Raw genomic sequence first — 23,172 nt, 5'->3', positions numbered from 1 at the left:
TTATAAAATCTTTTGTGTACATTATAGACTATGGCTCTTTTCTGTTACAAACTGCTTGAAAATATTTATACGTATGATCTTATATTCAAATCTGATTTTTATTATTTTCAAGATTAAGATTCTTAAGATTCCCATAAGAATAGTAGTGTGAGGACTAAGAATAGTTTCACATTGCTGACACTATAACGATCAAAGAGACGGGCGTTAGAAGTAAGCTCATTTCTTCAGCAAGCCAAAAATAACAAAATGAGGCTCCCCTAACTAATTAAACGTTTTGACAATCCAAACATGCCTAGAAGTTTTTGGTAATAGAGGATACTAATGCAACTTCGAGTTGTGGAAACTCATAGAAGAAGGCTTGTCTTTCGCATAAATATTGAGAAAATGAGTTTTCATCCGTTTGATGTAGTTACGTGAGACACAATTTCTTTAATCTGAGTCAAGGAGAGCTTATATTTTTCATAATTTTGGTTATGAGGTACTTGTATCACAGCGCAAGCATCATCTCTCGATCTTATAAGAATTGATTTATGTTTTGCGTTTACTACAATTTTGCGATAGTCTTCAGCAATACCGAATGTCACACTCAAAGATATTGATACTTCAAAATAAAAGTGATCATTAATAATAGATTTTTTACTTAAGTATTAATTCAACCAGCATTTTTTAGTATTAAACTCTAGCAAGAACAGAAAAATATCCATCCTTTTATTATAGCTGTCAATCTAACACTCTCACACTTAAAAATTTGTATACCATTTAGTTCATATCATATATCTTAAAACAGATGGCAGATGGCGTTGCTGACTTGTGTTGTTCTCAACAGAGAACCATAAACTTTAGTTGTTATATATCAAGCAATATGTAGGTAATTTTAAGAAGGTAAGAACTAATCTTGTTTGAAAGTACGAAACTTAAATGCTTAACTAGGATTCGAATCTTATCAAATACCACGCCTGACTCAATACTAAGAATCTATTTCAACTCAACATTTTTCTTGATTAAAAGCAGCAAAAAAAGCTCAAGCAACCAGGAGCTCTTACTCTTAGGCCTAAGTTTTTCAAAAACTCCATGTGTTGACGAGTTGATGCTTTAGGCATTCGTCGACGGCTAATCCGTCTTATCCATTTCGGTTCATTCTTATAGCATCGTCAACTTTGGTGAATGACTAATTGTTTTAACTCGTTAATTTTTTGTCATAGTCCCGTCTAACTTTTTTGTTGTTGTTATACACTATGTCTATTACATATAGATAGGTGGCACTGTGCGCATCAGCGTACCCTGTGTGCACAAGCACAAAGCGACTCGCCATTTTGAGAGTGCATTTGAAGACTTAGTGTATAATTTTAAAAGTTGTGTACGCATGCATACGACAGCTCTCTAGCAAATACGACTATCATATTGAGCACGCTTCTTGGCCATCATGAAACAATGTTGGGCACTATTGAAGTTACTGCACCATCTGTCAGCACTTAAGTATTGAGAACGATCGCTGCTGCTTGTGCTGCGTGCCTCACTGTAGCATTCTTCATCTTCGCTATGACATGCTGCCATCTTAGTCCATAGCCCCAAGGAAATTTTCAATCTTATGTTTTTCAGTAGAATAAAAATCTATCATTTCCCTACCAAATTTTCCAAGGAATATGAGAAAAAGAGTTTTTTCCAATCAAAAGTTGGTATCATTTATTTTTTTAACAATTTATGAACAAATGCAAATTTTCGACTCAGTTTATTGCTTATATATTCGTTTCTAATCATCTTAAAGGTATTTTACAATCGTCAATCTTTGTTTCATTAAGTTTCCTATAAAACAGACACTTTTTTAAACTCATAACTTGTTGCTAATAACACGTTAATGACGAGAAAGTGCGAAAAAAAATTTTTATACCAAGAAAATTTTTCTCAACGAAGAAAAAAACCTATGATGTCAATTTAAATGTAATTATAAGAAAATGTAGATATTAAGTTGCAAAAGTGTCGGTTTGTTATATCTCGGCTTTAGAGTAAGCTAGAACATTTTTTTATAATTTATGTTTTTTTATGACAAAATCAAAGCCATTTAATATAGAAAAATATGTATTACTGACTGAGAAATTTGCAATACTTTTAGTTGCAAAATAAAATTTTTCATGAGAAAGCGACAAAATTTACAAAAATTAATTTTTTTTTTTATTGTTATAAACATCAAAACAATGCTTTAAAACAGAATGTTTATAAATTTACCGTGAAGTTTGTAATTCTATGTCATCCTATAAATTTGTCTGATAAAAATCATTTGATTTTTCTTTTCATTAAATATCTTCATAGACTTACACTTCATGGAGAAGTACAGCTGACTCTATCAACAATACATCAGACTTATTGGATTTTACGCGGTAGGTAGACGATTAGATCAGAAATCTCTTATTTAACCCCTTTCCTTTCAAGGTATTTGTCACGTACTGAAACCCCGTTCATTAGTAATTTGCCTACATTACGTGTTATTTCATGTCTACCCTTTCAAGAATTTAGTGTTGATCTGGCATGACTTTTTTCAGCACGTATGACCAAGCGTTGTGGAAGGGATACAATGGAAGGTTATGTTGTAGTTTTAATACGTCTTGTCACTCGAGTAGTCCATTTTAAAATTATATAGAATTACTTATCCAAAGCCTTTCTGGCTACCTATCATTAGTTTGTTTTAAGACGCGGTCACTGCACTGATTTGTACACTTACCAAAGTACTTATTTTGCTGGAGCCAATGCTGAACTTATTCGAATTTGGTGTCGTATTAACTTTTAAAATCCATTTTTTCAGGGTATAAACGGTCTTGGAACTCAGTGGTATTTTGATTCTCCCTCAGCATCCCATTTAAAGGTATATAGAAAGCTGCTGTTAAATGTGCAAAATTTCATTTGAAAAGGGTCGTAAAAGAACAGGTTCTGACGATTGTTGACAGTCACGTGGTGCATACTTAACGAGCACTTGGCAGATACTTGGCAGGCCCGTGACGAGTACTTGGCAAACACTTTGCGGACCTCACGGGATCTTAGCGGGACTTTACAGGCTCTTGGCAAGTCCTTGACGGGTACTTGGTAGGAATTTGATAGTTACTTGACATGAATCTGACAGGTACGTAACGAGTACTACGTAGGACTTAAGTACCAATCATGTACTGGCCAAGTGCATGACAATAACTTGTCAAGTATCCGCCAAGTACCTATCAATCAGTCACCAAGTGCCTTTCAAGTACCCGTCAAGTACCGATCAAGTATCTACCAAGTGCCCGCCAAGTATCTGTGCCTCTAATTTATGAGTGTACAATTCACTCAAGCTGTGTCATGAATAAGAAATGTAAGTCTACTATCAAGCGATTCAAATGATGTATTCTCAGAAACAGTACTAAATTCGTCATGTGTAATACATAAAGTTAAGAAGACTGTGGCGCAATTTTTTAAATAACTCTAGAAGACTGTTACGAAAAACAAAAGAAGTAGTTGAAGAGCTTCAGAAATCAACCAGACGAAACAATGTCCATCAGAGGTTTAATGTCCGTAGCTTGGATAAAAAATGATACGCTGATCTTGTGGAGATGATACCTAATTAAAACAAAGGTTATAGAGATATACTTACAATTATCAGTATATTTTTAAAGTTTGCATGGGAAAAAATGAGACTGATAAAGATGTGACTGCATCTATGAAGTCGATAATAACAGAGGAAAAAAATCCAACTAATTTACTAACAGACTATGGTAGAGAGTTCTACAAAGTAAGTTCTACAAAGCAAGTTTTACAAATTCATTTTTACTCTACTTGTAGAAATCTCAGAGCATCGATATGTAAGCAATTTAATCGTACATCAAGCCTAATACGTAAAAAAGATTTAGCTGAAGAGGTAGATGAATTTAATAAGTAGATTGCTATTTTATCCAAGTCACTGATGGCTTATAATGTCAAAAAACATTAAACGATAGCTATTAAACCTAAAGATTTATCAGTTACTTATACAAATAATATAATAATAAATTCTTCATTTAAAAAAAACAGCAAGAAAAAAATCTAAATTTAAGCTAGGTGATGAAGTATGAGTCAGTAATATTGAGCAAGTATTTGAAAAAAATACACGCTAAACTGGTCTAGTGAAATTTCCACTATAGCACGAGTAGCTCCTACTAGTCCACCAACTTACCATTTAAAAATTATTAAGAGCAACTAATCTTTAAAGGTTTTTATAAGTAGGAAGGCTAGAAAAGCAAGTATCCAGACACTTACTCTGTAGAAAAATTGTAAGTAGTTAATAAAATTTCTTCGTTGTTAAATAGTTGGATTTTAATAATATTCAAAATAGTTAAATTGATGAAACAAGTTTATTACATATTTTTCAAAAACTTGATGCTAATGTAAAAAAATTTGCAGATTCCTAAAATTATTATTATTAATTGTATGAATAAAATGTTTTCGATTTATTTTAAACATGTTTAAATTAATAATTATCATAATAATGATTTCTTGCGATTTAGGAAAATGCTGTGAAATACAAAGAATCAAAAGAAAAATACACAAAACTACTATAAAGTTGACTTCTAATTTACACTAAAATTATTAGAAAAATTATGCATATGAAAATTTAAAATTTATTACCTTAACAAACATAAATAATTGCACTTTGTTTGCATTTCTTTGCAATTTTGTTAATTTATTTGCATTTTCTGATAACAGATTTACAACTTAATTTGAAAGAAACATTTGGAATTCATCACCCATCTCAACAACAATCTTTGTCCCACATTGCGTATTGACTTTCTTCGGATTTCTGAACATAAAAATGCGATTATTTTCATCTTCTCTCACATTTTTGTGTAAAGATATTGAATTTTAGAGATGCGATCAAATTTGTCATGGGTAACACAAAGTAATGTATTAAAAAGCTTGTGTAAAATAAAAAATTTATCGATAGTGTATTAACACTTGCAGCTTAGAGCATTTAAGAAATCACGAGTGCGTGCATTGATCTGACAAAAACAATATGTTGAATATTTACGAACCTTTAGTTGATATAAGTCTCTTATTCAAGAAATTATGACAACCATGAAACTTAGATGACTGCGCAATCATACCAGAACGCACAGTATAAAATTTTCAACGGAAATCCCGTTTGGATTTTTTTAAATATTAAGCTCAGTTGGTTATTACAGCTCCTCATGTGTGACTTAATCCTTTTTTTGACAGAAACTTGACTGGTCAATTGGTAGATTCACCTTCAGTCTCGCTTCTCTAATAAATGGTTTCTTTTTCTTCACTGATTAGTCTTTCTTCTAGCATAATGCTACAGTAGCCCCAGGGCAAGGTGTCTAACCAAAACTCTATTTTATTTTATTTTCCTGAAAAGAGTTTATGATGACCTGATTAGATACTTTTCTGCTCTCAAAACATGTTTGTACTTTCACACAGACATTTGATATCATCAAAAGTGCGTGAAGCCTTAATAACATTACTTCTTACACCTTTTGCTTGTTTAAATGACTTTTGATTTTGTATTTTTTTACCTTAACCCTACAATTGCTAATATTATATTTCTATTACTTTTATCTTATATAAGGTCAAAAATCTTATAATGGTCTCATATTATACTGTATTGACTGTTTTCAGCATAATCCCATGTACTGACTTTTTTAAGACTATCAATCATGACTTTATACGTAGTTATGTTAGTTACTTCATTTAAAAAACTATCTGTATCAGTATAGGATAGCTAAGATTGATTTTCAATGCAGATTACAGTGCGTAGCAGCTATGTTGCTATAAAATGGTTGTCATATATATCACAACTGTGAAAGTATGGATTGACAATAAGTGCTTTAGTACCAAATCACTCATCCGACTTGTTAACCAGTCTTACATAAACGTGTTTTTGCTTATTTTCTATCGTTTTCCTATAAACATCGTTATTAAACTATTTAAACAACATATTCTCAAACTCATTTTTTTACATTTTAGCATTTTAAACCACTCAAGTCTATATTCTTTAACCGTGTACTCTGTTCAAATTTCAACACACAATAAATTTATTTAAAGTAGGAACCATGCTCTAATGCTTGTCATAGCGATTTTTGTCGTATAAATAATCATTAATTTTTTCGGAATCCTCCTACTTTCTTTAACTTTGCCCAATTATTATTTATGCTAATTGGATTTATTTGCCTTAACTGCCCTTACCAGCTCCTGAATACTTCTTGATGCTGCCTGATTGAACAATCCGTGTTTCAGAGGAGCTCCTTGAAGCGTAAAATTAATACATTTATATAGGTATAAATATGTGTGCGCGCGTGCGCGCACGTGAGTATACACGTGTGTGCGTGTGTGTGTAATTTTAAATAAATATGTTAAATTTCGACGTCCAGCACAAAACTGCCAGCTTAGAAAAACTTCTGCAGATTCCAAATTTAAGCTTGCGGTCGAGTGCCACGTTTGCGGTATATAAGAAGTGACTTTTTTGTCATGATTCAAGCATGCACTTTCGTGAATTGAAGGAAAAAAGGATTTAGACAAGACATAGAGGAGTAGCTGGGAGTTCAGAAATATCAGAAAGAGGTAAAGGGCAAGGTCTGAATAGCGAGATAACTTGGGTTTTTGGAGCAGATGGCTTGTTGGTTTTGGTCCTTAGGAAGAATCTCCAAGAGCCATAGCGTAACAGTAAGGATAAACGGTTAGATATACTATTGGATGATAAGCGAGTGCAAATTACTAACAAAGCTTAAGGGGTGGCTGAATTCTCTCAGAAAATCCGATGCAAGCTGAGAGAAAATAGCATCGAGCAAGCGCTCAAGGTACTTGAGAGGCAAGAGGTGTGGTCTTCAGGTAGAGATAGTCACATCGGAAAAAACGAGGAACATTCGTCACGAGGTAATACGACGACTCCGTATAATAGTCATGAAAAAAAAAATGGAACCATGATGTTAAGGAAAAAGACGAGTCGGTTTGGTACAACAAGGAAGTGTCAGGTCTAGAAAGAGATATCGATGTCCAAGTGGACAACTTTAAGTTGCAATAAAACTTTAAAACAGATAGAACTCGTAATAATGAGGAAGTGTTTGATTTGATTTCCTAAAACGTCAGAACAATGACAGATAAGTAGATAAAATGACAAGAAATGGAAAACTGAGTTTGGACTTCCAAGAAAAAAGATAAATTTTAATAGATTAATTTAGAGGACCTTCAGAAATTCTTTAATAAGGATCTTGGAGATAAGTCCGAGAACCCAAGCTTTTGAAAATCTAGCCAAGACGCAATTCTTCGAAAGAAGGATTGAGCATTAGGCTGCTATCGGACATGGGATCTTAATCGAACCAGGGTATAAAGGATAACTACGAAAAGAAACTGCAACGGAAAATGACAGATGTTTGTAGCAAAAATAAACCTTATCTATCAATAGTGTTAGAGAGCCAGGAGTATAGCATCTTGTACGGTTCAAGAGCACAATTATCGCCAATGGAACCAAAAATAGCAGAACGATATCGAAGCTCATTGCAATACATTAATGTACCCACTGTTAGATTAAATGTCACTCATTTAAAAGTATGGGGGATGTGCTCAAGGTCAACCTTCACACTGCAGGTGCAGAGATCAGTAAGATTTCTACGAAGGAGCAGGATGTAATCCAACAGCTGGTCAATGAAATTTTAGGATAAGCCAAGAAACCTTTGGGAAAGACCCCGTTTCAGAATATGTGATTAAAGTAACGGTTGAGAAGTCCATACGCCACGCGTATCAACGAATTTCCCTGAAAGCACGAGGTCACTGCCGAGGAGGTACAATGGTAATTTAAAGAGGGAATTATAGAGAAATCCACTTGCAATTATTGTCAGGATCTGGTTTTACACAAGAAATTGGATAGAACGTATCAGTTTAGCATCGACTTTAGAGATCTGAGTAAGGTTACCAAGCGCGACGCGTACCCCATGCCGAGCATAAATACCATAAAATACAGATTGCAGGGGGCCAGACATAACTCTAAAGTGGACCTAAAGCAGGCATACCGTCAAGCATCAATGGCCAAGGAAAGTCGAAGACTTACAGTTTTCACCAAGCAAGGATCAGGACTTTAGTAATACAAGAGGATGCCTTTTGGACAAAGCAATGCACCGATGATATTTCAGAATCAGATAGACATATTATTTGGAGAAGAGTCACGATCCTATGTGCTTAGGTATTGGGATGACATTGTTACAGTTACGAATACCAACAAAAAATACAAATATCATTTCAAATTAGTTTTAAAGAGATTAGTAGACACAAGGTTACAAATGAACACACAGAGGCTTAAGTTCTGCATGCCATAGTTGATACATTTGTAGGATTTTATAATAGGATTTATTTTGGATAACGAGGGGTTGTGACTAAATCAGAAAAAGCTGAGCCAGTTCTTAATTATCTGGAGCTAAAGAATGACAAATAATTGCAGCGAGTTCAAAAAATAATGGGAAGGTAGTAGAAGATTATAGAGAAAGACTTAGTGCTCAAGATATCATTAATTCATCTTTTTCAGAAGAAACAACCAAAAGCCTGGGAACAATACAAACAGAATTCTCTTGACGGCTTGCGAAGAGCACTCACTATCGCTCCTGTATTGGTAGACCCAATTTTTCAAAGCCGTTTGTACTACTAACAGAAGTGAGTGGCCACGTTCTAGTTGCCATACCCAAATGGTGAGAATGAGAAATATCCCACTATACACTTAAGTCACGTATTATCTCTCGCGGAGGAAAACTAAAGTACTAGAGAGAAAGAGTGCTTAGTAGTGATCGAGTATATTATGAATTTATGCCCATATTAAAAGGAGCATAAATTCATCGTTATTACAGGTCATGCAGCGCTCAAGGCTTAGGAAACTAAGGGAACCAACAGAAAGCCCAGATTAGTTATTAAAATGCAGTGATAAAATTTCGAAATTATACATCGAAAGAGGGGCCGTAAAATGCCCTACCTATCCAGACTGTACATGGAGGCTAGGTTGGCGATTAAAACGTTTCAAGAGATATTAAAACCAAAATATTTAAGGTTATCCAAGGAAACAGGTGAGTCAACACACAAGTTTCAAGGTTGAGGAGTCGAAAAGGAAAGGTCTAACAAGCATCGTTGCAACTTTTTACTAGATCATAACGTTTTCCCTTGCCGGAGTCTTTTTTTTCTTCCGGTCTTTATTCTCCCGTTTTTATTTTCTTTAACACAGCTTTAGTTTGTATTCAGTGTTGGCAAACAGGATTTTCGCGTACCCCCACCGCTATCAGAACTTTCCATTGTAAAAGTTCCGAAGCCAATCAGAGCAGAGCTAAAGTAGAGGTGTAACGGAAGACTTATTTCTCCTGTGAATAATAACGCAAGCGCCTATCCCCACACAACCTCGATGAAATACCTCGACCTCTCTTAGAAGGGGACAATTTTTTACGAAGGGATCTTTGTATATGGAAACATATTCTTTGGATCCTCAAGGGATATCTTGGTTCAACAACTCTAGAGAGGTTGAGCCCCAATCTTTCAATTCCTCCACAAAATCAGTAATCTAATATGTTATAGAGGCATCAAGTTAGGGCGGCTCTTTTGATCTAAAAGCCAATTCCAAGGTGATGCCCTCCTTCGTATCTAGTAAAAAATATGGACCTTGCATCGACAGAGGATAAGGTGTCTCCTGACTCCGTAGTGATTAGTAAAAAAAAGGTAGCCGATTCCTGTACTCAAAGAGTTTCTGATTCCTGACTTTGTTTCTGAGGTATGGCAAGGTTTAGTCTTCTGTTTATAATGTCATCGAAAGAAACTCTGGTCCACTTAAAATATTCCTGAGGGGACCACCAATAGTCTTTGTGGGTTCCAAAAGACACAAACCAGTTACTGAAGCATTAACACTGATAATAAAGATAATAATAATAATGGTAATAATAATATTAATAATGATAATAATAATAGCAATAATAAAAATAATAATAATAATAGTAATAATAATAATAATAACAATAATAATAATAATAATAATAATAATAATCGTGAAAATAATAATAATAATAAAAAAAATAATAGTATTAGTTATGATAATAATAATTAGAGATAATAGAGTTCTGCAAGAAAACATAAGTGGGGCACTTAACGCAGATGCCCTTCTGCCACAAATATTATGCGAAAGAAGAGTAGACGTGGCGCTCATGAGCAAGCAGTACAGGAACTATAAGCAACCTAGGTGGCTCAGCAAAGCAACAAATATGTCGGGCATTTCAGTTCCTAGACCAGATAAAATACACTAAGACGCAAGCGGATCGAAAAGACATTTTGTCTGGTTGAAAAGTGGAAACATTACGTATGTCAGCTGCTACTTTCACCGAACACGAGTATCAAGGAACACGGAAAAAGAATAAATTACCTCGAGGATACCATCAGGGATGGCATGGACGGCAACCTTATAGTCACTGGAGACTTCACTGCAAGAGCAGTAGAATAGGAAATGCCTACAACAAATTCTAAGGGCCAGGCAGTCCTAGTTATGGCAGCGAGGATAGGACTAGTCGTTGTAAACGAAGGAAAGACCTCGAATTTTCAAAGACCACGATTTTGTAAGTCAATACCAGACATCACACTGGCTTTGGAGAGCCCTACGCCAAGAGTAAAGGAATAGCAGATGATTAAGGCAAAAAAGTTAGCAACCACCAATTTATCTTCTTCAAAATGACCGATACAATAAACAAAAGAGGTATTGCACGCAAAAAAAAAGGAATAATGAGAAGCTGGATACAGAACGACTGAATATAAATTTAAGAAATAATGAAAAGAAAAGACAATAAACCTCAACACAGAAGGAGTACAGAAGCTCACTGAGGCGACCATGCAACTTTTAAAAACTGCATGCGATGTTTTCATGCCTGGGTAAAAGAGGTGGGACGGCAAACGCTCAACTTACTGGTGGAACGAAAAAATTTCTGAATTGAAGAGCCAATCTCTTAAACACAGACGCCTCTATCAAAAGATCAGAAGCAGCCAAGGCCTAGGTAAAGAAACGCACAGTAAACGGCAAGGCTAGAACTGGTTGTTGTAAACAAAGGAAGGACCACGACTTTCCGAAGGCCAGGATCTGGCGAATTAATACCAGACATAACACTGGCTTTACGGAGCCTCGTGCCGAGAGTAAGAAAATGGCAGGTAATCAAGAACAAAAATGGTAGCAATCACCAATATTTCGTTTTTGAAATAACCGATACAATAGGCAGAAGAGGCATGGCACGAAAAACATGATAGACTGTTAAGAAGCTGGACACAGAACGACCAGCGGAAAAAAATTAAAATGGCATCGCTGCTATTTAAAGCGATGAACGAAACCTAAACACCGTAGAAGGAGTACAAAAGCACACGGAGGCTACCATGAAATTCCTAAAAATCGCAATCGAAGCTTCCATGTCCAGAAAAAAAAGATGGAACGGCAAACGCTCAACTTACTGGTGAAACAAGAAAATTGCAAAATTAAGGCGCTAATGTCTCAAACACAGACACCTTAATCAAAGGGCCAGAAACAGACCAAAGGACCGACAAAAATACTCTGAGTACCAGCTTACAAGAAAGACGATGCAAGCTGCTAGTAAGAACAGCAAAAAGCAGTGCTGGCAGACTCTGTGCCAGGAAGTAAATAACGACCCCTGGGGCAGAGCATACCAGATAGTGATGGGAAAACTGGGAAGACTGGCACCAACTGCAAACAAAGACGCAAATACCATGAGGCATATCATGGATACGCTTTTTCCGACGCATCCAGGACTCAAGCATCAAGCAGACTTGGAGCTCATAAAGAATGTACCTTTATTTACCCAGAAAGAACTGGAGCTAGCAGCTGGATCGCTTAAAAACGGAAAAGCTCCTGGACCAGACGATATACCGGCAGAAGTCATCAAGACAGTGGTGGCGAAACATCCATAGCTGCTCTAAAACCTAAACAATGCATGTTTGTTTAGAAGTTGTTCCCAACCCCCTAAAAAAACGCACGGCTGGTACTGGTTGATAAAGGCAAGGGGGAGCCTAGCTCCCCGTTATCTTTCAGGCCGTCATGTATGCTGGACACGCCTGAAAAGTTATATGAAAAGCTGCTTAAGGCCCGTCTTTTACAGGCCATACAAAACGCAGGAGATTTATTCGACGGGCAGTACGGATTCAGGAAAGGAAGTTCTTTTATAGGAGCAGTAGGAGAAGTAGTAAAAGCAGTTTAGAGAACTCGAGACATATGCCATGGAGCGAGACCCCTCGCTTATCTGGTAACCTTGGATGTAAAGAACGCTTTCATTTCAGCAAGATATAAGGACATGCTTTACACTCTAAAATACACATTCATAACACCAGAGTATCTCTTGAGAGTATTGAGAGATTATCTTAAGGACCGCTCCTTGACTAATACGACAACAGAAGGCGAAACAAAGAAAAAAAATAACTGCAGGGGCATTCCAGAATCCCATACTTGGACCCGATCTCTGAAACGTGTTATACGACGGACTACTCTGCCAGAAAACGCCAGAGGGGACGTTTTTGGTAGGATAGCCGGACGATGCTGGTGTAGTGTTCGTCGAACGCACGATGGAACTGGTTAAATACGACTTAACCAGGTTATGTGATAGAGTGACTCCATAGATGGAGAACCACGGACTCAAAGTTGCAGCAGGAAAGACGAAGATGTTACTATTGATGAGAAAAGAGATAGATACCATTATCCCCCTCAAGCTACGAGAAGAAGAAGTAATGACGAAGGATGCCATAAAATACCTAGGGGGGACGCTGGATGGCAACCTTACGTTTTGGAGCCATCTTAGGCAAGTAGCAGACCAGGCGGCGGCAAGAGTAGCGGCATTCAGCCGAATCATGCCAAACGTTAGAGGTCCAAAGCCTGCTAAACGCAGGCTCCTTATGTCTGCAGCCCAGTCTATCATTTTGTACGGGGCTGAGATATAAAAAAAAGAGATTAAAAATCAGCCAAGTTCAAAGAATAGGAGCCTTGAGGTTAGCCGGCACCTGTTGCACAGTCTCAGAGGCTGCGATCATGGTGATCGCGGGCATCCTCATCAACCTCCTTGCAAGGGAAAGACAGTTAAAGCACCTTACGGAGCAGGACTTAGGGAGAATGGAGGTCAAGGAAAACGCCTGAGAACGCTGGCAAGATAGATGGCAAGAGAAAACTAGAGGTAGATGGACTGATAAAAGATGTCAAGGAGTAGACTGAGCGAAAACACGGGGAAGTAGATTACTACCTCACCCAATTCCTCTTAAATCACAGGCATTTCCACTCGTACCTTAATAAGATGCGAACAACACAGACGGCTGCTTGCAAGTACTGCGGTTACGACAAAGATGACGCAGGAAATTTGTTCCTGAGGGCCGCTTCGCTATATCTTCTTCTTACCAATGAGCAGCTGTACCTCAGTGGCCTAGGTTTCCGTCCCACTGACTCTGCGGTGGGTGCGCTTCTTATGGCTTTGTTGAGGGTGGCCGGGTTTAGGCTCGTGCTATGTAACATTGGCTTATTATTTTGCTCCTTTCCTCCAAGTAAACAGAGAAGAGCAGCTCGGATGCATGACGGAAACTAGAAAATACCCTTGAGGACGCAAAAGTTACAAAACGCGTTGGTAACAAAATCACTGAAGAAAGCCTGAATTAGGGGCTAAGCCTCCGTGGCCCCAGTTTGAAGTGTAAATGCGAGAGCAGATTCCAAGCCAGGTGTCCCAGAAGAAAGGTCTTGTCATTTTGGTGGGTATGGTTACGAGTTCCACACAGGAAAGGGTTCGTACACCCTTGTATCGTGCATCAAGGCATTCCGGACGACCTCGGAAAAAAAAGAATAATAATAATAACAATAAAAATGATAATTATAATAATAATGATGATAATAAGAACAATGCTAATTATGATCATAATAATAATAATTAAAAAAACAGTTATAATAAATTAATAATAATAACAATAACAATTATTATAATATTGACAATAATGATAATAATGATAATAATATCAATAATAATTATGATTATTATCATTATAATGATAACATTAAAACTAATAATAATAATCATAACAATGATACTTACAATGATATTAATAATGATGATAATGAAAACAGTAATAATAGTTATAATAATAATAATAATAATAATAATAATAATAATAATAATTATTATTATTATCATAGTAACAACAAAAAAAATAATGATAATAAAACCCAGCGCTGAAGCAGTCAGCCTATGGTGTGCGTGCTCTCTGAGTGACAAACGGAGGCAAGCTTTCCATTGGTTTACGATTCCGAGGCACTGCAGCGGTCAAAGCTTGTACCCACGAGTGACTGAAACAAAATCAAATAGTTCCCGTGGACCGAAACGCCGAAAAAAAAAGAAACTCAAAAAAAAATCTAGGGTAGGTTTCCAAACGGAACCTCAAATGATTAAAACTAGTAAAAACATAATAATAATAATAATAATAATAATAATAATAATAATAATAATAATAATACTAATAATAATAATAATAATAATAATAATAATAATAATAATAATAATAATACTAATAATAATAATAATAATAATAATAATTGTAGTAATACTAAAAATAATAATAATAATAATACCCGGGCGTGAGCGGTTAGCCTATTTGGACCTTTTACAACAATTTTTAAGAGCGCCATCACTGGCAATAGTCAAGATCACTGAACCGAAAATAGTGCACGGAAGTGACAACGACTCTTTATTCATTTGATACTACAAATCTTCTCAGTTTTGTTGTTTTTTTATTCTGTTATTTTTAATATACTTTTAGGTTATATAATTTTTGTGAAGTTTGTTTCCAGAAACTAGGATAAAATTATCATTGACAATCGTAAATTTATAATTACTTAAATAAACGTCTCTTAACTTAATAAATTTGTAAGATTTAATTTTTATTGAGAAATTGTCACTTACTTCTATGCATTGTCTCTGGTGCAGTAACTCCGACTGTCACGAGTGGTGGCGCCCTTTTAAACTGTAATACGGTTCAAATGGGGCCCACGCTCTCTGGGTGGCGAATAGAGGCAGGCTTGTTACGGGTGTATGGTTCCGAGGTGCTGCGGCGATCAGAGCTTGTGCCCACGAGTGATTGGAACGAGATGAATCAGTACTTGTGGACTAAAACGTCAAGGAGAATCAACGGTAGTGCTAACCTACATAAAAACCCTTAGCAAAGCAGAAAAAAGCGCCAGATCAGTTGGCAGAGATTCTACAAAGTTTTAAAAAAGCAGTAAACAGACAGCCTAACGTCAATAAGGACGTCAAGGATGGCAGAGTCTACCTCGAAGAAATCTGCGGACTTCTAAAAGACTCTAAAGGTTGACGTCAGAAAAATATGGAGGACATGTTAGCTATAAAGACAGCTGGGTCAACCTGTGTCATCAAGCAGCCTCCAAAAAAGAGAAGTAGAGATGATTGTGCTACCGATGATTAGAGCGCATTTGAGAAAAGCAAGAACGACCACAATGACAACAGCAACGACGAACTATGAAAACAAGTCGAAAATAAAAGAAATCAAGTACTTGCAAACCACAAGAAGCAAGCAATTACTAGAAAAGAGCCAGTTAGTAGCACACCCACTTTAATAAAGAATAAACTAGGAAACGACGAAAATAAGCGAAGTAACGTAAAGCAAAGGAACGAGGTCATTGTCGTAAAACCAGCAAAAGAAAAATCGTATGCCGAGGTACTGAAAGCATTCCACATTGGAAGAATGGCGCTGGCTGAAATGGACGACTCTGGTCCCCTATCACTTTTGAGGAAAAGAACGAAAGCAGTGGGATGGATCAAGTGCTGACTGAGGCACAGGATAATCATCTAACGATGCTACAGATTCCTAGGATATGTGCACACGAGATACGAGTATCAAGGTTCGGAACGATTAGGCCTCTTCAGAAGATGTGGAAAAGACAAGCACAGAGCTAAAGACTGCAAGGCTGAACCAAAATGTGTTCTATGCAATAAATCTACACATGGACGAGAAGGCACAAACCATGTGCCTGGATCTAGAGTGTACAGGGCCTTTCGACAAGTCCTAGATAAAAGCAAAAGAAACCAGACATAATACCCAGAGTTCTCCAAGGTCACATGAACAAGGCAGTTGACGCAGATGCTCTTCTGCCACAAATATTATGCGGAAGAAGGGTAGACATAGCGCTTATGAGCGAGCAGTAAAGGAACTATAGACCACTTAAGTAGAAAACGACGTGGCAAATATATCAGTACCCAGAAATCTATATCAATTCCCAGATTAGACAAAATCTGACAAGATGCAAACAGATTAAAGATACACCTTGCCTGGTTAAAAGGCGGATGCATAACTTATGTTAGTTGCAACTTCTCACCAAACACCAGTATCAAGGAATACAGAAAAAAAATAGATAATCTTAAAGATACCATCAGAGATAGCATGAAAGGTAATCTTATAGTAGCTTGAGATTTCAATGCGAAGTCAGAAGAATGGAAAATACCTATAACAAATTCTAAGGGCTGGGTAGTCCGAGTTATGGCAGCGAGGCTAGGACTAGTCATTGTAAACAAAGGAAGGACCTCGCCTTTCCAAAATCTGCGATTTTGTCACTCAATACCAGACATCACACTGGCTTCGGAGAGCCTTCCGCCAAGGGTAAAGAAATGGCAGGTGGTTGAGAACAAAAATGGTAGGAATCACTAATATATCGTCTTCGAAATGACCGATACAATAAACAAAAGAGGTATTGCACGCGAAACAAGATGGAATAATAAGAAGCTGAGAACAGAACGACTCAATATAAATCTGGGAAATAATAAAAAAAAGACAATAAACCTGAACACAAAAGGAGTACAGAAGGTTACTGAGGTGACCATGCAACTTTTAAGAACCGCATGCGATGTTTTAATGCCTAGGTAAAAGAGGTGGAACGGAAAACGCTCAACTAACTGGTGGAACGAGAAAATTGCTGAATTAAAGTGCCAATCTCTTAAACACAGACGCCTCTATCAAAGGGCCAGAAACAGACCAGAGGCCGAACAAGGGTACGCCGAGTGCCAGCTTACAAGAAAGACGATGCGAGCTGCTATTCAGAACAGCAAAAAACAGTGCTGCAGACTCTGTGCCAGAAAGTAAAAAACGACCCTTGGGGAAAGCATACCAGATAGTGATAGGATAACTGGGATAACTGGCGTCAATTGCAAACAAAGACGTGGATACCATGAGATATATCGTGAATGCGCTATTCTCAACACATCCAGAACTCGAGGATCGAGCAGACTTAGAGCTCATAGAAGATGTACTTCTATTTACATAGAAGAAACTGGAGCTTGCAGCAGGATAACTTAAAAACGGGAAAGCCCCTGGACCAGATGTCATACTAGCAGAAGTCATTAAAACAGTCATGGAAAAACACCCACAACTGCTTTTAAGCTCATACAACGCATGTTTGCGGAAGGGGTTGTTCCCAACTTCCTGGAAAAACGCACGGCTGGTACTAGTTAATAAAGACAAGAATGAGCAGAACTCCGCGACATTATTTAGGCCGTTATGCATGCTGGACACGTCTGAAAAGTTATACCAAAAGCTGCACAAGGCCTGTCTTTTACAGGCCATACAAAACGCGGGAAACATATTCTACAAGTAGTAAGGATTTACTGGACGTGAAGAAGGCTATCAACTGAGCAAGATAAAAGGACATGCTTCAAGCTCTAAAACACACAGTTAGAAAACCAGACTATCTCTTAAGAGTATTGAGAGATTATCTTGAGGACTGCTCCTTGACCTGTACCACAATAGAAGGCGAAACAAAGAAGAAAATCACTGCAGGGGTATTAAGGGATTCATACTTAGACCTGATCTCTTGAATGTGTCATACGAGAACTGCTCAACCATAAAATGCCAGAATAGACGTTCCTGGTTGGGTATGCAGACGATGCTGCTGTGGTAATCATTGAACGCACGACGGAACTTCTCCATAGACTATTTAACAAGATTATAAGGAAATTAGGTCCATGGATGGAGAGCAACAGGCTTGAAGTAACAACAAGAAAGACGGAGATGGTTTTATTTACGAGGAAAAAGATAAAGACTATTATCTCCCTTAATGTACAAGAAAAAGGAATAATGACAAAGAATATCGTCAAGTATCTAGGGGTGACGCTGAACAGACAGCTCACGTTCTATAATTACCTTAGGTGAGCGGTGGAAAAGGCGGTTGCAAGGGTGGCGTCCACGCACAGTAGGGGACTTTGTTTTTTTTTTTCAAAAATACATAGAACTTAAGCGAAGGAAAGTTGAGCAATTTTTTCTCTTTTAATGAAAGCTGATTGTCTGTAAAATATAGGAAAACTATAGGGAAAATTTAAAAAAGTTTTTACATACCGCGAAATTTATGGAAATACGAAAAATTCGTGAAACTTTATATTTGTCAACAAATTCATTGTGTAAAATGTGCTTTACGGATTAAATATGAAGGATACTTTAAACATTATACACCGTAAGTATGTTTTTCGAACATACACTACAGTTATAACTCAAAAATCACTGAAATAACCTTAAACTAACCTCTTATTCTTCATAAATCACCTGTATATATGTTTTTTCTTTGAATTTCCATTTAGTTTTTGGCGAATTAATTTGTAAAGAATTATTGTTTTTTGCATTTCATACAATTTAAAAACTGATGCACATAACGAAGTGTCATAATTCAAACATAACCTACAAATACTGTACAAAAAATCTTTAGTCATGTTTGATCTCCAAATTTTTATTTATAATTGGTTTATAAAAAATGCGAAATCGCATTATCCAATGTTTTAGACGTAAACGAAGTACTTGTAGGTTAAAAAAGTATAGTAGTCTGAACATAACCTTAAAACATTGTATTCATTACCTAAGATTACGTTTTTTCTAACAGTTTTGGCTTGTTTTTTGTATTTACAGAAGTTAATAGATTATTTTCAACTGTATTTAATATAACCAAAAAATAAGTGCACCTGAAAAAAAGTTATAATTTTAACATACACTTTGAATATTGTGATATTAACGTTCAGTTATGGTTTTTTTCTCAGGTTCCCCTTGTAATTTGTTTACACAGTTGTAAGAACTCTTTTTACGATATCGGATATAATACTGGTGCTTGGAATAAATAAATTTAATAAATGAAAAAAGATGTTATTTATAATGAAAAAAAAACTTTATTAATTCAATTAGTTTTAAAAAAAGAAAAATAGAATACATATTTTTTTCACAATGATGAATAATGTTTCGAAACAAGCTTCATATTTTTATATAAAGTAGTTTTTTATTTCTTTAGTATAGTGAGTACTGTTATTTGTATTCTCTTAAACCTTTGGTTCATTTAATACTGATAGCAAAGGATCCGAAAAGTAAATACTTTGATTGAAAACATCTGTTAGTCGGGCTTTTTGGCTACTTTGTCTAGCATGGTTGATTGCATTCGATCTACGTAGTTTGTGCCTCGCTTCACTGGCATTCTCTGAGAAATGAATTATTGGTAGTGAAAATTTCTTTGCAATTTCGGTACCATGAATAAGCAGTTTGTGTACACTTTGTTTCATGTTTGCCCAGTTATACGTATCAAAATACATCCAGTATGTTGTCTTACACAAGCCGGCTAGTTTTTTTAAATCGACTTTCTTACCACATCTAAATAGAATCAAAACAGTTAAAAAATTTCTAACCAATTGCTCGTTAACTCCTAATGCTTTTGCGAACATCAATGGTTTATTCATGCACGTCCTAGCATTATTTCCGGAATTCGAAGTTCCTTTTCTTGGCAAAACCTTATCCACCTTAACCCCAAATGTATCGAATATCCTTTTTTGAACCTTAATTTTTTGGTTCGTATACTCATCTGAAACAATGAATATGCCTATGTATTAGTGCATATATCACCTTACGATCACTAATGCTTCAAAATTGAAGCAACCAATAAGTACGAAATACAAAACCAGAAGATAAAAAACAGAAAGCGTTTTCAATAAATCAAGATATATAACGAATTGTTGTTCGCGTTCTCAAGTTGTCTTACTGAATGAGGTTTTTTTGCTAAATTCATAGAAGATCAGTTGAGCACTGAAGCATTCATGAGTTTGCGAGACCATACCAAGCAAGTTTAACGTATCCGTTAAAATTCGTACTTGGCATCGGTACAATGGGAAAAGGAAGGAATCGAAAGGAAAGGAGTGGATTTATTTTATCCTCGAGTCTAGCTAGCGAATGAGGACGAAACAAATAAACTCTTTTTCTTTCGATTCCTTCCTTCTCCCATTTTACCGCTGCCAAGTACGAATTTCACCAGATACGTTGCACTTCCTTGGTATGGTCTCTCATACGCATGTATGCTTTAGCGCTCAACTGATCTGCTGTGAATTCTGCAAAAAACCTCATTCAAACAGAAAGTAATTAGAAATTTCTTACAAAATATAAGAAAAAAAAATTCGGCACAACACTAATTTATTTACAAGTTTAAAAAGCCCAAAAATTTCAATATAATTATGCAATATCGATATACTCCCAAGAAAGGTTTTCTTTTTCGTTTTTGCAGCCCGTGATAGCATGTATATATACTTAGTTACATAAGAATGTATCTCACCAGAACTATTTTTTGTCCAACATTTTATATTGAGACGATATGCTAAATGTTAGAGGTTTTTAAAAAACTTTATCAAGCAGTGTAATAAACCAAGCCCCAATCCTGAATGATGGTCAACCTTCTATTTAAGAGAAAATTTTTTGTCACGATCATAAAAGTCTTTCATGAGGTAATCGCACATTAGGCATTTTTGGGTCGCTCTATTTCCTACAATTACATTTACACACTTGCCGTCAAAAAGCATTGTATACATTCTAAATTCAACTTTTGCGTCTTTCCCAGCAGATGACACGAGTTTGTAATTGACAAGATTATTCATTTCATGTTTTAGTCTGTTAAATTCCTGTCAGGTTGTTTGATCAGTTTCTTTCTCCACAGCAATACGCAGAGTTCTGCAATACCGATGACTTTGGGGCTTACTACTAATCCATTTTAAATCTCCCGATGTCGACTTCAATTGAATTACTAGCAAACTTAAAACAAACAATGATCTCTGGGCTTTGAAAGAATCGTTGTTTGAATCTTCACATTTTTAGTGAGCGTTTAAATGACCGGAAGAACTATTACTTCCAATAGTTGCCATAATTTCTTTCTTTGAAATAAGCAACTAATGTATTCATCAGACTGTTCATAAATTGGCAAAATAACATGAATGCAATGAATGATTTTTTTGTGTAAGTTAGAAAAATTCAATCCCTAATGAAATTTAGTACCTATTAGCTCCTCACTTCCAACTTGTTTCAGGTTTTTGCCATTTTTAATATCAGAAGCGCTTTCAGGGTGGTTTTGATTTTCTACTCTTCTTTATTTTTCAGCTATTTGTAGGGCTGTTTTTAAAACTTCTTTATTAATAATATCCTTTTTTAATAATACCATAGCTCGATTACCTACTGTTGAGGGACTCGCATTATCTATAGGCATTCGCTTTCTCCCGAGGTTTACTCCTAAACGTTTTTTTTTTTTTTTGCGAGGGCACCCACCCTTGCTGACATTATTTTTATTCATAACTCTTTTGTTTTGTACACTGAAAATCAACAAAGTTAATGCATTCATTGTATTGCATAACAATGATGTATTCGTGGCTATTCTCTGTTTTTCATTGACCTTTGCAGTACTGAATCAATTTTAACGAATACAGAGAGAACATACATGCAGCAGAAAAACAGCAATGAATTATGTATGTGTATGTACAGAAAGCTACGTAAAAGAGCAAAAAAAATCGTGAGCACTTGTGCTTCACCAAGTAAACTTACGTTCTTTTGTATTAAGATGAGTAAGCACTGTACTGATTGGCTCCACCATTTACTAGATTTCCAAGTGAGTGACAGTGTTTTCGAGGGACTGCTAATGACTACTTTCATAGTAGGCTTCTCTTTTTATATAAGTGTTAAAAAAAATTAATAAGAATAATTAGTCTTTGCGTGTTTAGCAAGCAGTCCACTCTCTGTGAGAACAATGGGATGAAGCCCGAGAAAGTGAAACTCTGATTCATGGATTTCCCTGCATATTGAACTTCTACTGCACGGGACTTTCTGTGATTCAAACGTCTAAATCATAGAAATAACTGAGTGGTAAACGTCCACATGCATTGTGCAGAATAAGGAGTTTAAAATGTCTGAATCATGGAACTCTCTGCGTATTAATCATCTCCAGCATAGAACTCCCTGCGTAATAAACTTAGGAGGAATGGGACTCAGTCACTGTTAAGCGGTTAAAAAATGAACATTCTAAGATTTTAATCCTACAGAATAATGGGTTCAGCTGGTTATTCTATATCTGAGGCATACAATTAACTTAATCTTATGTGTCTGAAAAATTGTATTATTGTACATACAAAAAAGGCGAATAAATGTACAAAAAGTTTTAGTAAATGCTATTTCCAAAATATTTCGAGACTATTTTTTTGACTGTACAATTTATAATGTAAATCAGTACTTTGCGTGTTCTTAAAACAGTAAATAATTGATTTCGTTTAATTTTATGTACAAAAAATCAGCGGAAATTGTTAGAAAAACTTTAACGCAAAATTTGTAGTCAAGCAGTTTAAGGTTGAGTTCGAACTGCAACACCAATCTGTCCGCACTAATATTTCACTAGCAATACGTTAAGTAAATTTTGACAAACTTTTGTGTATAAGATACGCGAAAAGTATTTAAAAAAATGTAAATCAAGGTTAATTGCATAAACTTTTAAGATTACGTGTGGACTGTTTAACTTTTTTTCACTGTCACAGTACTTATCATATGTGTTTTACAGAGAGCTATAAGTAGTTACAATTGTAAAAACAAATAATAAATAAAAGCGTACATAAGACCTTAATTGGTAAATGTTTACGTAGTATTTTTAGGTTATGCTCTAAATAAATCTATTTCGACGATACCGTAAAAAGAGTTTTTACAACTGTGTTAACAAAGCACAAGGGGTACCTCAAAGAAAAACCATAATTGAAGGTGAATATCACAATATTTAGAGTGTATGTTAAAATCATAACTGTTTTTCAGGTGCAATTATTTTTTAGTTATATTAAATACAGTTGAGAATAATCTTTTTAC

The 23,172-nt window shown here is 35.8% G+C and overlaps 1 long non-coding RNA gene across 1 annotated transcript in view; it reads right to left on the bottom strand.

Annotated features, from left to right (window-relative positions):
- LOC149373792 (uncharacterized) overlaps window positions 1-23,172 on the bottom strand; it is a 119,330-nt gene that overhangs the window by 1,002 nt on the left and 95,156 nt on the right. The window lies entirely within an intron of this gene.

The sequence above is a fragment of the Copidosoma floridanum genome, unplaced genomic scaffold, assembly GCF_036245765.1.
Source record: "Copidosoma floridanum isolate Cflo_tuat_1 unplaced genomic scaffold, Cflo_Japanese_pri ptg000027l, whole genome shotgun sequence".
In the NCBI taxonomy this organism is placed as follows: domain Eukaryota; kingdom Metazoa; phylum Arthropoda; class Insecta; order Hymenoptera; family Encyrtidae; genus Copidosoma; species Copidosoma floridanum.
The sequence above is the reverse complement of the archived record's forward strand: the minus strand, read 5'-3'. Positions and strand labels throughout refer to the sequence as shown.